The sequence below is a fragment of the Mesoplodon bidens genome (genome assembly GCF_964165515.1).
Source record: "Mesoplodon bidens genome assembly, chromosome: 16".
Lineage (NCBI taxonomy): Eukaryota > Metazoa > Chordata > Mammalia > Artiodactyla > Ziphiidae > Mesoplodon > Mesoplodon bidens.
In genome coordinates, this window is record NC_138173.1 from 6,860,776 (window position 1) to 6,874,545 (window position 13,770).

A 13,770-nucleotide genomic window follows, 5' to 3' on the forward strand; every position below is an offset into this window, starting at 1 on the left:
ATTTAGGGCCCCGAAGGCAACGGTAAAATTCATGGGGATGAGAATCGAGGCCCCTAAGTCACCCCCTAATCCACACACACACACACACACACACACACACACAAGGAAGGGTGGTTGAGGCTGACCCAGGAGCCCTGCCCCCCTCCCCCCCAGGGTGAAAGCCCCCAGCTCCGTCCATCCCAGCCAGGGCTCTGGGGGCCCCCCCGGTCCATGTGGCCATGGGCAGCAGTACGGCCTCTCTAACTGTCTTCTTGCTGCTGCTCCTTTCTCAGCTTGTGTGAGCTGAGCCGCATCCTCCCCCAATTCACACGTCGAAGCCCTAACCCCCAGCACCTCAGATGGTGACTGTATGTGGACATGGAGATTTTAAGGAGGTGATTAGGGTTAAATGAGGTCATGAGGGGGGACCTAATCCAGTAGGACTGGTTCCTTATAGGCACAGGATGTGCCCGCACAGAGGAAAGGCCACATGAGGACACAGAGCAGACGGCCGTCTGCAGGCCTGAGGGGAAACCAGGGCTGCCCACGCCTGGACCTGGGACGTCCAGCCTCCAAGATGTTAAGCCACCCATTCCATATTATTTTGTTGTGACAGCTCTAGAAAATGAATACCCTGGTCTGTGCCATTTCTCAAACTCTTCTTTACGGCCCGTCAGCCTTCTCCCCTCCCCCTCCCCACCATTCGTGGCACAGCTAAAGGAAAAGAAAAGAAAATGGTTAAGCTTTGAGGTGAAATGAGAAATACCCTCCTGCCTCCTGTTTTCCTCAGCTACAAGCTGAGTGAGTATCCATAACCTGGAGACGCTGTGATTCTGCACCACCTCCTGTAAAAGCACCTCCTTCGAAAGCACTGAGATGACCCTCTCAGCATGGTCGTGTTCCATCTCCCATCCTCTTTTGAGACATCTGTTTTCAAGGTAAATTAATATCATTTCTTAGTTGATTTGAAATATTTATCTTTCAACAGCATTTCCCCCTCTTTTCTCTTGCACTGAAAAATTGTACAAAACAGAATGACTCAAGGGATGTGATGGATTAAATTAGCTTTTGTGCATTTCTCTGGGAATTTAAGTCCCACTTCTAACATGTTTTCTTCAATAAAATATGTTCAGAGTTCCAAACATTCTATTCACAAGTGAATATTTGGAACATACTCCCTATAAACTGGGACTGTCTAAACATACTTGAATGAGAGCAGTCATAAGTCTTGACTTCTTTTTGGCAATAAGCTTTTATCGTTATGAGACAAGCAGCTTGACCTAATTATGATTAAGAGTAGAAATCTCAGACGTGGCTGGCATTACAGCTTCATCCTCCCGCCTAGAAAACTGTACAAGGTGTGGGTTACCTCACCAGGCCATGAGCAAAGGCCTGATTATAACCCAAAATAGGCCTAGCCCCTCAGCAGGCTGAACACCTCTGAAACTTCACTGAATAAAAAAAATAGAGTATTAATATGGCGCATTCAGTACATTAATGACTGAATCGGAGGACGATTCCCACCTGGCCTGTGCTCCACTTCTGTCTCTGATGCTGCTGGCTGGGCCCCCCTGCCCCTCTGAGACCCTCCACTGCATTTTAGCAAAAAGCAAACTGCCTTATCACACAGCGTGGGCCTGAGCGCAGGCCAGCTGTGTTCTCAGTCCTGTGTGTAACTCTTTCCCAATATTTTAATAGACGGGAGATCAATAGAGAGAAGCAGAAGGGTCTGCTCTCAAAGCAGCCAAATAAAGCATTTGCAGCTTGTTGGTGCCTGGGCTCAGAAAAACAGAGACACTGGAGTGCACACCACCTCCACACAAATCATTCCTTCCCTTCGTCACTGTCTTCAAACGTGTGTGCTCCTACTGTGCATGAGATGCTGGCTAGGAGCTTCTGTGAGCTGTACAGTTTTGAGCAAAATAGAACTACTCTCCATGTTGGGCTGGCATTCCCTGGAATCACTCCCCAAAAGTGATGAAGCAAAGGTACTTATGGCCAAATTTCTGAGAAACTGACTGCTGACTCTGCTTGATGGTCAAGTTTCCATGGCCAAAGCACTCCCAGGAGCACCTGCCCTCATCGTCAGCAACATACCCAGGTCCCTCACTCCCAGGGACAGCCCTTGATGACAGGCTGTGTTACCTGGAGCACTGGATACTCAAGGGGACGCTGTCACCAAGCTCCCTGGACCTCATCCCTAATCACATTCTCAGTGACACTCTAAGACAAACTGAAGAAAAATAGTTTCCCATACATATTTCCCTATATGTATATATATTTTAAACTATGGAAACCATTTATTAGAAAACAATGGTAAAGTGATAATTGAGTGTTATGTGAGTTTATTTTCCAGGTTCATGCTTTGAGCTAATGACAGTCACCTTGGATTTGCCCAGTTTGGGGAAAGGAGAGACCAGATCTAGTCATGGCTCTGCCATCACTTAATAATCGATGTCAATGACCTTGGGAGTGTCAGAGCCTCTAGAACTTCTGTTGGTCTGTAAGGCAAAAGGATGAAGTTGAGTTATTGCCATGGTCCTTCCTAATTTTATTACTAGTTATGGAGAGAATGAGTTAAAGAAGCAGTCAGAAATAATGGTGAGATTGCCAACATGGACGTCAGTTAGGTCAGTTTGGAGCACTGGGCTCTGTGTGAAGTTGGGGCAAGAATTTGACAAGCCGGCTGTACATTCAATGAGCTTAGATATTGGAGACCTGCTTAGTATAGAGTAAGGACTTAAGTATGAAATGCATCGGCTGAACTGACCCGCAGAAGTCACTGACTCCACTGTCTCTGGTTTGGATGGCGGGTTCCTTAATAGTAAATGTAAATGGGTTAATTTACTGGATGCAGTATTTGCTGTGCAAACAGGAGGTTTCAGACCCAAGCCTGCCCTGTAACTTGCTGTGCAGCCTTCTTCACAAAATCACTTCTCCTTCACCAGATGTCAATTTCTAACTAAAATGAGAGCTTAAACTGGTGACTTTGAATCATCTACGGTGCTCTATGAAGCATCAGTGCCGCTGTTTTGATGTCACTTTCTAGGTTTGAGCCTCTGACTTGGTATCAACTAAGGTGGATGGAGAAGGGGCTGGTGAGTATGGTGTTGGCATTTCATCCTCTATTAATGAGACCAAGGCCTTAATCCCAACCACCCTGAAGATGTCTCGCACTGATCCTGAGAGGAACAACGGGAGATTCCACAGTCAGGTCCAAGATGTTGGTGAGTGGGAGGAAGACCTTCCTGTACAAAGGGGACCAGAGTTTAACACTGCGATACTGTACTGGATCGTGGTTAGAGTCTGTTGCAAGATGTGTGTGTAGGTGGGTGGCACTCAGCATCCTGGCAACCCTGGACTAGTTGAGCATGGCAGCTGCAGTGTCCTCACGCTCTGGCCAGATGATGCTCCAACCCATGGAGATTTTAGGACAGAAATGACATCGTTGTTCACATGAACTATCTTCAACGACCTGAGTCAAGACAGACTGCCACTGGAACTTGGGCAGCGTGGAGAACGCCAGCTCCAGAGTGGGGACCAAATAGCCTTGTATTGGAAGAAGATGCCATCTAGGATTTTCAAGATGCCATAGGACTTTCAAATCCCAATACTCTGCTACTCTGACACTTGACAGCCCTGTCACCCTGGGTCAGAACTTACCCTGCCTGGAGTTCCCTTTCTCCCCTGTAATATAGGAGCTCAGAGTACCAGGCACCTCACAGGACTCTTATGAGGATCAAGTGACACTTCACGTGTGAAGTGTGTGAGGCTGGACCTGGACCACAGTGACCCTGAATAAATTTAGCCATTAATATCTCTTTTAGGCTTATTTGATCTTTTTATTTTTTTAACACCTTTATTGGAGTATAATTTCTTCACAATGGTGTGTTAGTTGCTGCCATATAACAATGTGAATCAGCTGTACACATACATATATCCCCATATCCCCTCCCTGTTGCATCTCCCTCCCTCCCACCCTCTCCATCCCACCCCTCTAGGTGGTCACAGCACCGAGCTGATCTCCCTGTTCTATGCAGCTGCTTCCCACTAGCTATCTATTTTACATTTGGTAGTGTATATATGTCCATGCCACTCTCTCACTTTCTCCCAGCTTACCCTTCCCTCCCCATATGCTCAAGTCCATTCTCTATGTCTGCATCTTTATTCCTGTCCTGCCCCTCGGTTCTTCAGAACCTTTTTTTTTTTTTTAGATTCCATATATACGTGTTAGCATATGGTATATGTTTTTCTCTTTCTGACTTGCTTCACTCTGTATGACAGACTCTAGGTCCATCTACCACACTACAAATAACTCAATTTTGTTTCTTTTTATAGCTGAGTAATATTCCACTGTATATATGTGCCACATCTTCTTTATCCATTCATCTGTCGATGGACACTTATATTGCTTCCATGTTCTGGCTATTGTAAATAGAGCTGCAATGAATATTGTGGTACATGACTCTTTTTGAATTATGATTTTCTCAGGGTATATGCCCAATAGTGGGATTTCTGGGCCGTATAGTTCTATTTTTAGTTTTTTAAGGAACCTCCATTCTATTCTCCATAGTGGTTGTATCAGTTTACTTTCCTACCAACAGTGCAAGAGGATTCCCTTTTCTCCACACCCTCTCCAGCATTTATTTTTTGTAGATTTTTTGATGATGGCCATTCTGACTGGTGTGAGGTGATACCTCATTGTAGTTTTGACGTGTATTTCTCTAATGATTAGTGATGGTGAGCATCCTTTCATGTGTTTGTTGGCAATCTGTATATCTTCTCTGGAGAAATGTCTGTTTAGCTTTTCTGCCCATTCTTGGATTGGGTGGTTTTTTTTGTTTGTTTGTTTTTTTATTGAGCCGTATGAGCTGCTTGCAAGTTTTCGAGATTAATCCTTTGTCAGTTGCTTCATTTGCAAATATTTTCTCCCATTCTGAGGGTTGTCTTTTGGTCTTGTTTATGGTTTCCTTTGCTGTGCAAAAGCTTTGAAGTTTCATTAGGTCCCATTTGTTTATTTTTGTTTTTATTTCCATTTCTCTAGGAGGTGGGTCAAAAAGGATCTTTCTGTGATTTATGTCATAGAGTGTCCTGCCTATGTTTTCCTCTAAGAGTTTTATAGTGTCTGGCCTTATATTTAGGCCTTTAATCCATTTTGAGTTAATTTTTGTCTATGGTGTTAGGGAGTGTTCTAATTTCATCCTTTTCCATGTAGCTGTCCAGTTTTCCCGACAGCACTTATTGAAGAAGCTGTCTTTTCTCCATTGTATATTCTTGCCTCCTTTATCAAAGATAAGGTGACCATATGTGTGTGGGTTTATCTCTGGCCTTTCTATCCTGTTCCATTGATCTATATTTCTGTTTTTGTGCCAGTACCATACTGTCTTGATACTGTAGCTTTGTAGTATAGTCTGAAGTCCAGGAGCCTGATTCCTCCAGCTCCATTTTTCTTTCTCAAGATTGCTTTGGCTATTTGGGGTCTTTTGTGTTTCCATAGAAATTGTGAAATTTTTTGTTCTAGTTCTGTGGAAAATGCCATTGGTAGTTTGATAGGGATTGCATTGAATCTGTAGATTGCTTTTGGTATTATAGTCATTTTTCACAATGTTGATTCTTCCAATCCAAGAACATGGTATATCTCTCCATCTGTTTGTATCATCTTTAATTATATCATCAGTGTCTTATAGTTTTCTGCATACAGGTCTTTTGTCACCTTAGGTAGGTTTATTCCTAGGTATTTTATTCTTTTCGTTGCAGTGGTAAGTGGGAGTGTTTCCTGAATTTCTCTGTCCGATTTTTCATCATTAGTGTATAGGAATGCAAGAGATTTCTGTGCATTAATTTTGTATCCTGGTACTTTACCAAATTCATTGATAAGCTCCAGTAGTTTTCTGGTAGCATCTTTCGGATTCTCTATGTATAATATCATGTCGTCTGCAAACAGTGACAACTTTACTTCTTCTTTTCCAATTTGGATTCCTTTATTTATTTTTCTTCTCTGATTGCTGTGGCTAAACCTTCCAAAACTATGTTGAATTATAGTGGTGAGAGTGGACAACTTCGTCTTGTTCTTGATCTTAGAGGAAATGGTTTCAGTTTTTCACCACTGAGAATGATGTAGGCTGTGGGTTTGTCATATATGGCCTTTATTATGTTGAGGTAAGTTCTCTCTATTCCTACTTTCTGGAGAGTTTTTATCATGGGTGGGTGTTGAATTTTGTCGAAAGCTTTTTCTGTATCAGTTGAGATGATGATATGGTTTTTATCCTTCAATTTGTTAATATGGTTTATCACATTGATTGATTTGTGTATATTGATGAATCCTTGCATTCCTGGGATAAACCCCACTTGATCATGGTGTCTGATTCTTTTAATGTGCTCTTGGATTCTGTTTGCTAGTATTTTGTTGAGAATTTTTGCATCTGTGTTCATCAGTGATATTGGCCTGTAGTTTTCTCTCTTTGTGACATCTTTGTCTGGTTTTGGTATCAGGGTGATAGTGGCCTCATAGAATGAGTTTGGGAGTGTTCCTCCCTCTGCTATATTTTGGAAGAGTTTGAGAAGGATAGTGTTAGCTCTTGTCTAAATGTTTGATAGAATTCGCCTGTGAAGCCATCTGGTCCTGGGCTTTTGTTTGTTGGAAGATTTTTAATCACAGTTTCAATTTCAGTGCTTGTGATTTGTCTGTTTATATTTTCTATTTCTTCCTGGTTCAGTCTTGGAAGGTTGTGCTTTTCTAAGAATTTGTCCATTTCTTCCAGGTTGTCCATTTTATTGGCATAGAGTTGCTTGTAGTAATCTCTCATGATCTTTTGTATTTCTGCAGTGTCAGTTGTTTCTTCTCCTTTTTCATTTCTAATTCTGTTGATTTGAGTCTTCTCCCTTTTTTTCTTGATGAGTCTGGCTAATGGTTTATCAATTTTGTTTATCTTCTCAAAGAACCAGCTTTTAGTTATATTGATAGTTGCTATAGTTTCTTTCATTTCTTTTTCATTTTTTTTCTGATCTGATCTTTATGATTTCTTTCCTTCTGCTAACTTTGGGGTTTTTTGTTCTTCTTTCTTTAATTGCTTTAGACGTAAGGTTAAGTTGTTTATTTGACATGTTTCTTTTTTCTTGAGGTAGGTTTGTATTGCTATAAACTTCCCTCTTAGAACTTCTTTTGCTGCATCCCATAGGTTTTGGGTCTTTGTGTTTTCATTTTCATTTGTTTCTAGATATTTTTTGATTTCCTCTTTGATTTCTTCAATGATCTCTTGGTTATTTGGTAGTGTATTGTTTAGCCTCCATGTGTTTGTATTTTTTACAGTTTTTTTTCCTGTAAATGATATCTAGTCTCATAGCATTGTGGTCAGGAAAGATACTTGATATGATTTCTGTTTTATTAAATTTACCAAGGCTTGATTTGTAACCCAAGAGAGAATGTTCCATGAGCACTTGAGAAGAAAGTGTATTCTGTTGTTTTTGAATGGAATGTCCTATAAATATCAATTAAGTCCATCTTGTTTAATGTATCATTTAAGGCTTGTGTTTCCTTATTTATTTTCATTTTGGATGATCTGTCCATTGGTGAAAGTGGGGTGTTAAAGTCCCCTACTATGATTGTGTTACTGTCAATTTCCCCTTTTACGGCTGTTAGCATTTGCCTTATGTATTGAGGTGCTCCTATGTTGGGTGCATAAATATTTACAATTGTTATATCTTTGTCTTGGATTGATCCCTTGATCATTATGTAGTGTCCTTCTTTGTCTTTTGTAATAGTCTTTATTTAAAGTCTATTTGGTCTGATATGAGAATTGCTACTCCAGCTTTCTTTGATTTCCTTTTACATGGAATATCTTTTTCCATCCCCTCACTTTCAGGCTGGATGTGTCCCTAAGTCTGAAGTGGGTCTCTTGTAGACAGCATATATATGGGTCTTGTTTTTGTATCCATTCAGCCAGTCTATGTCTTTTGGTTGGAGCATTTAATCCATTTACATTTAAGGTAATTTTCTATATGTATATTCCTATTACCATTTTCATAATTGTTTTGGGTTTGTTACTGTAGGTTTTCTCCTTCTCTTGTGCTTCCTGCCTAGAGAAGTTCCTTTAGCATTTGTTGTAAAGCTGGTTTGGTGGTGCTGAATTCTCTTAGCTTTTGCCTGTCTGTAAAGCTTTTAATTTCTCCATCAAATCTGAATGAGATCCTTGCTGGGTAGAGTAATCTTGGTTGTAGATTTTTCCGTTTCATCACTTTAAATATATCCTGCCGCTCTCTTCTGGCTTCTAGAGTTTCTGCTGAAAGATCAGCTGTTAACTTTATGGGATTTCCCTTGTATGTTATTTGTTGCTTTTCCCTTGCTGCTTTTAATATTTTTTCTTTGTATTTAATTTTTGATAGTGTGATTATGTGTCTTAGCATGTTTCTCCTTGGATTTATCTTGTATGGAGCTCTATGTACTTCCTGGATTTTATTGACTATTTCCCTTCCCATTAGGGAAGTTTTCAACTATAATCTCTTCAAATATTTTCTCAGTCCCTTTCTTTTTCTCTTCTTCTTCTGGGACCCCTATAATTTGAATGTTGGTACATTTAATGTTGTCCCAGAAGTCTCTGAGACTGTCCTCAATTCTTTTCATTCTTTTTCTTTATTCTGCTCTGTGGTAGTTATTTCCACTATTTTATCTTCCAGATCACTTATCCGTTCTTCTGCCTCAGTTATTCTGCTATTGATTCCTTCTACAGAAGTTTTAATTTCATTTATTGTGTTGTTCATCATTGTTTGTTTGCTCTTTAGTTCTTCTAGGTCCTTGTTAAACATTTCTTGTATTTTCTCCATTCTATTTCCAAGATTTTGGATCATCTTTACTATCATTACTCTGAATTCTTTTTCAGGGAGACTGCCTATTTCCTCTTCATTTGTTTGGTCTGATGGCATTTTACGTTGCTCCTTCATCTGCTGTGTGTTTCTCTGTCTTTTCATTTTTCTGAACTTACTGTGTTTGGGGTCTCCTTTTCACAGGCTGCAGGTTTGTAGTTCCCGTTGTTTTTGGTGTCTGCCCCCAGTGGCTAAGTTTAGTTCAGTGGGTTGTGTAGGCTTCCTGGTGGAGGGGACTGGTGCCTGTGTTCTGGTGGATGAAGCTGGATCTTGTCTTTCTGGTGGGCAGGTCCACGTTTAGTGGTGTGTTTTGGGGTGTCTGTGACCTTATTATGATTTTAGGCAGCCTCTCTGCTGATGGGTGGTGTTGTGTTCCTGTCTTGCTAGTTTTTTGGCATAGGGTGTCCAGTACTTCAACCTACTGGTTATTGAGTGGAGTTGGGTCTTAGTGTTGAGATGGAGATCTCTGGGAGAGCTACTGCCATTTGACATTACATGGAGCTGGAAGGTCTCTGGTGGACCAGTGTCCTGATCTCAGCTCTGCCACCTCAGAGGCACAGGCCTGACACCCGGCTGGAGCACCAAGACCCTGTCAGCCACACGGTTCAGAAGAAAAGGGAGAAAAAAAGAAAGAAAGAAAAAATAAAATAAAATAAATTTAAAATAAAAAATTATTAAAAAGTAAAAAATTAAAAAGTAAAAAAAAACGGTTCTGAAGAAACTAGGGGCAAGATAGGAATAAAGATTCAGATGTAGAGAATAGACGTGAGAACATGGGGATGGGGAAGGGTAAGCTGGGACGAAGTGAGAGAGTGGCATGGACATATATACACTACCAAATGTAAAATAGATAGCTAGTGGGAAGCAGCCTCATAGCACAGGGAGATCAGCTCGGTGCTCTGTGACTACCTAGAGGGGTGGGATAGAGAGGGTGGGAGGGAGATGCAAGAGGGAGGAGATATGGGGATATATGTATACGTATAGCTGATTCACTTTGTTATACAGCAGAAACTAACACACCATTGAAAAGCAATTATACTCCAATAAAGATGTTAAAAAAGAAAGAAGAAAGCAGCCAAACCAAAAAATAAGTCCACCAATGATAACAAGCGTTTAAAAACTATACTAAAGGGGCTTCCCTGGTGGCGCAGTGGTTGGGAGTCCGCCTGCTGATGCAGGGGACACGGGTTTGTGCCCCGGTCCAGGAAGGTCCCACATGCCATGGAAAGGCTGTGCCCGTGAGCCATGGCCACTGAGCCTGCGCATCTGGAGCCTGTGCTCCTCAATGGGAGAGGCCACAACAGTGAGAGGCCCGTGTACTGCCAAAAACAAACAAACAACAACAACAAAAAAAACTACCAAAAAAAAAGACAGACAGACATAGGACAAATGGTAAAAGCAAAGCTACACAGAAGAAATCCCACAAATAAGCATACACATACACACTCACAAAGAGAGAAAAAGGAAAAATATATATATATCTATATATTAAAAAAAAAGGAAGAGAGCAACCAAATCAATAAATCTACCAATGATAATAAACTCTAAATACTAAACTAAGATAAACATAAAACCAGAAACAAATTAGATGCAGAAAGCAAACCCCAAGTCTACAGTTGCTCCCAAAGTCCACCTCCTCAATTTGGGATGACTTGTTGTCTATTCATGTATTCCACAGATACAGGGTACATCACGTTGATTGTGGAGCTTTAATCCGCTGCTCCTGAGGCTGCTGGGAGAGATTTCCCTTTCTCTTCTTTGTTCGCACAGCTCCTGGGGCTCAGCTTTGGATTCGGCCCCGCCTCTGCATGTAGGTCGCCGGAGGACGTCTGTTCTTCGCTCAGACAGGACGGGGTTAAAGGAGCCGCTGATTCGGGGGCTCTGGCTCACTCAGGCCGGGGGGAGGGAGGAGTACGGAGTGCGGGGCGAGCATGCGGCGTCAGAGGCCGGCGTGACGTTGCACCAGCCCGAGGCGTGCCGTGCGTTCTCCCGGGGAAGTTGTCCCTGGATCACGGGACCCCGGAAGCGGTGGGCTGCACAGGCTCCCAGAGAGGAGGTGTGGAGAGTGACCTGCGCTCGCACACAGGCTTCTTGGTGGCGGCAGCAGCAGCCCCAGCGTCCCACGCCCGTCTCTGGGGTCCGCACTGATGCGCGCCTCTGGAACTTGTTTAGGTGGTGCTCTGAATCCCCTCTCCTCGCGCACCCCGCAACAATGATCTCTTGCCTCTTCAGCAGCTCCATTCCTTTTCCTGGACTCCCTCCTGGCCAGCTGTGGCGCACTAGCCCCCTTCAGGCTGTGTTCACGCCGCCAACCCCAGTCCTCTCCCTGCGCTCCGACCGAAGCCCAAGCCTCAGCTCCCAGCCCCGCCCGCCCCGGCGGCCGAGCAGACAAGCCTCTCGGGCTGGTGAGTGCCGGTCAGCCCCGACCCTCTGTGCGGGAATCTCTCCGCTCTGCCCTCCGCACCCCTGTGGCTGCGCTCTCCTCCGCGGCTCCGAAACTTCCCCCCTCCGCCACCTGCAGTCTCTGCCCGCGAAGGGGCTTCTAGTGTGTGGAAACCTTTCCTCCTTCACGGCTCCCTCCCACTGGTGCAGGTCCCATCCCTATTCTTTTGTCTCTGTTTATTCTTTTTTCTTTTGCTCTACGCAGGTACGTGGGGACTTTCTTGCCTTTTGGGAGGTCTGAGGTCTTCTGCCAGCGTTCAGTGGGTGTTCTGTAGGAGTTGTTCCACGTGTAGATGTATTTCTGATGTATTTGTGGGGAGGAAGGTGATCTCCATGTCTCACTCCTCCACCATCTTGAAGGTCTCTCCTAGGCTTATTTGACCTTACAACTGGTTACTATATATATATTTTTTAATTTTAGGCCCCTGTTTCAAATAAAGATCTTGGCTAAATGGGATGATTTAGCCTTCCAGAAAGTTCTAAATTAAGGTTGTTTACCAAAAAAATTATATCTGAGTTTTGTTTTGATGTAGTCCCCTCACATGCTTTCTTTTTTAAAGTGAAAAAAAATCTCATATACTAGTGCATTTTTTAAAAGTTAATAAAATTGTAGAACAAAATAGCCTGTGGGATTGCTCTACGACAGGAGTTGGCAAACATTTTCTGTAAAGGACCAGACAGTAAATATTGTTGGCTTTGCAACCATGTGGTCTTTGTTGCAACTACTCAGCTCTGCAACTGCATTGTAAGAGCAGCCGGGGACAAGAGCTCAAATAAAGGGGCATTCTGTGTCTCAAGAAAACTTCACTTATGGACATGGAAATCTGAGCTTCGTGTGATTTCTATATGTCATGAAAGATTATTCTTCTCTTGATTCTTTACCAACCAATAAAAAATGTAAAAACCACTCTTAGCTTTCAATCTATACAAAAACAGGACACCTTTGTCCCACAGTGCTATGGACTAGTAACCCCTGCTGTACAAGAATAAAGATGTAGAAAGATGTGTGGACACATTCAGCAAGTGACAGGCACTTCCCTTTATTCTGCTTCACAGATGTTGCATTTTTTTTTTTAAAGATTGAAGGTTTGTGTCAACCCTCATCGAACAAGTGTATCAGCACCATTTTTCCACCAGCATTTTCTCACTTTGTGTCTCTGTGTCACATTTTGGTAATGCTTGCACTTTTCAAACTTTTTCGTTATTATTATATTTGCTATGGTCGATCTGTGATCTTGGATGTTGCTATTGTAATTTAGAGTATCATGAACCGTGCCCATATAAGACAGCAAAATTAGTAAATGTTGTGTGTGTTCTGACTGCTCCACCTACAGCCTGTTCTCCTTTCTCCCTGTCCTCGGGCCTCCCTATTCCCGAGACACAACAGTATTGAAATTAGGCCAATTATAACCCTACAGGGCCTCCCTGGTGGCGCGGTGGTTGAGAGTCCGCCTGCCGATGCAGGGGATACGGGTTCGTGCCCCGGTCTGGGAGGATCCCGTATGCCGTGGAGTGGCTGGGCCCGTGAGCCATGGCCGCTGGGCCTGCGCGTCCGGAGCCTGTGCTCCGCAACGGGGAGAGGCCACAACAGTGAGAGGCCCGCATACCGCAAAAAAATAAAAATAAATAAATAAATAAATAAATAAATAAAAAATAACCCTACAATGGCCTCTAAGTGTTCAAGTAAAAGGAGGAGTCCCACGTCTCTCATTTTAAATCAAAAGCTAGAAATGATGAAGCTCAGTGAGGAAGGCATATCCACATTGAGATACGCTGAAAGCCAGGCCTCTGGTACCAGTTAGCCAAGATGTAAATGCAAAGGAAAAGTTCTTGAAGGAAATTAAAAGTGCTACTCCCTGGGACTTCCCTGGTGGCCCAGTGGTTAAGAATCCGCCTACTAATGCAGGCGACACGGGTTCAAGCCCTGGTCCGGGAAGATCCCACGTGCTGCGGAGCATCTAAGCCCGTGCGCCACAACTACGGGGCCTGCGCTCTAGAGCCCGCGAGCCACAGCTAGCCCACGTGCAGCAATGAAGACCCCATGCAGCCAAAAATAAATAAATAAAGTGCTACTCCCGTGAACACAGGAGCAGTAAGAGAGTGAAACAGCCTTATTGTTGATATGGAGAAAGTCTCAGGGGTCTGGACAGAGGATCAAACCAGCCACAACATTCCCTTAAGCTAAAGCCTAATCCAGAGCAAGGCCCTAACTCTCTTCAATACTATGAAGGCTGAGAGAGGTAAGGAAGCTGCAGAAGAAAAGTTTGGAGCCAGCAGAGGTTGGTTCATGAGGTTTAAGGGAAGAAGCCGTCCTCATAACATCGAAGTGCAGAGTGAAGCAGCAAGTGCTGATGCAGAAGCTGCGGCAAGTTATCCAGAAGATCTAGCTAAGATATTCATGAAGGTGGCTACACTAAACAACAGATTTTCAACGTAGAAGAAACAGTCTTTTATTGGAAGAAGATGCCATCTAGGCCTTTCATAGCTAGA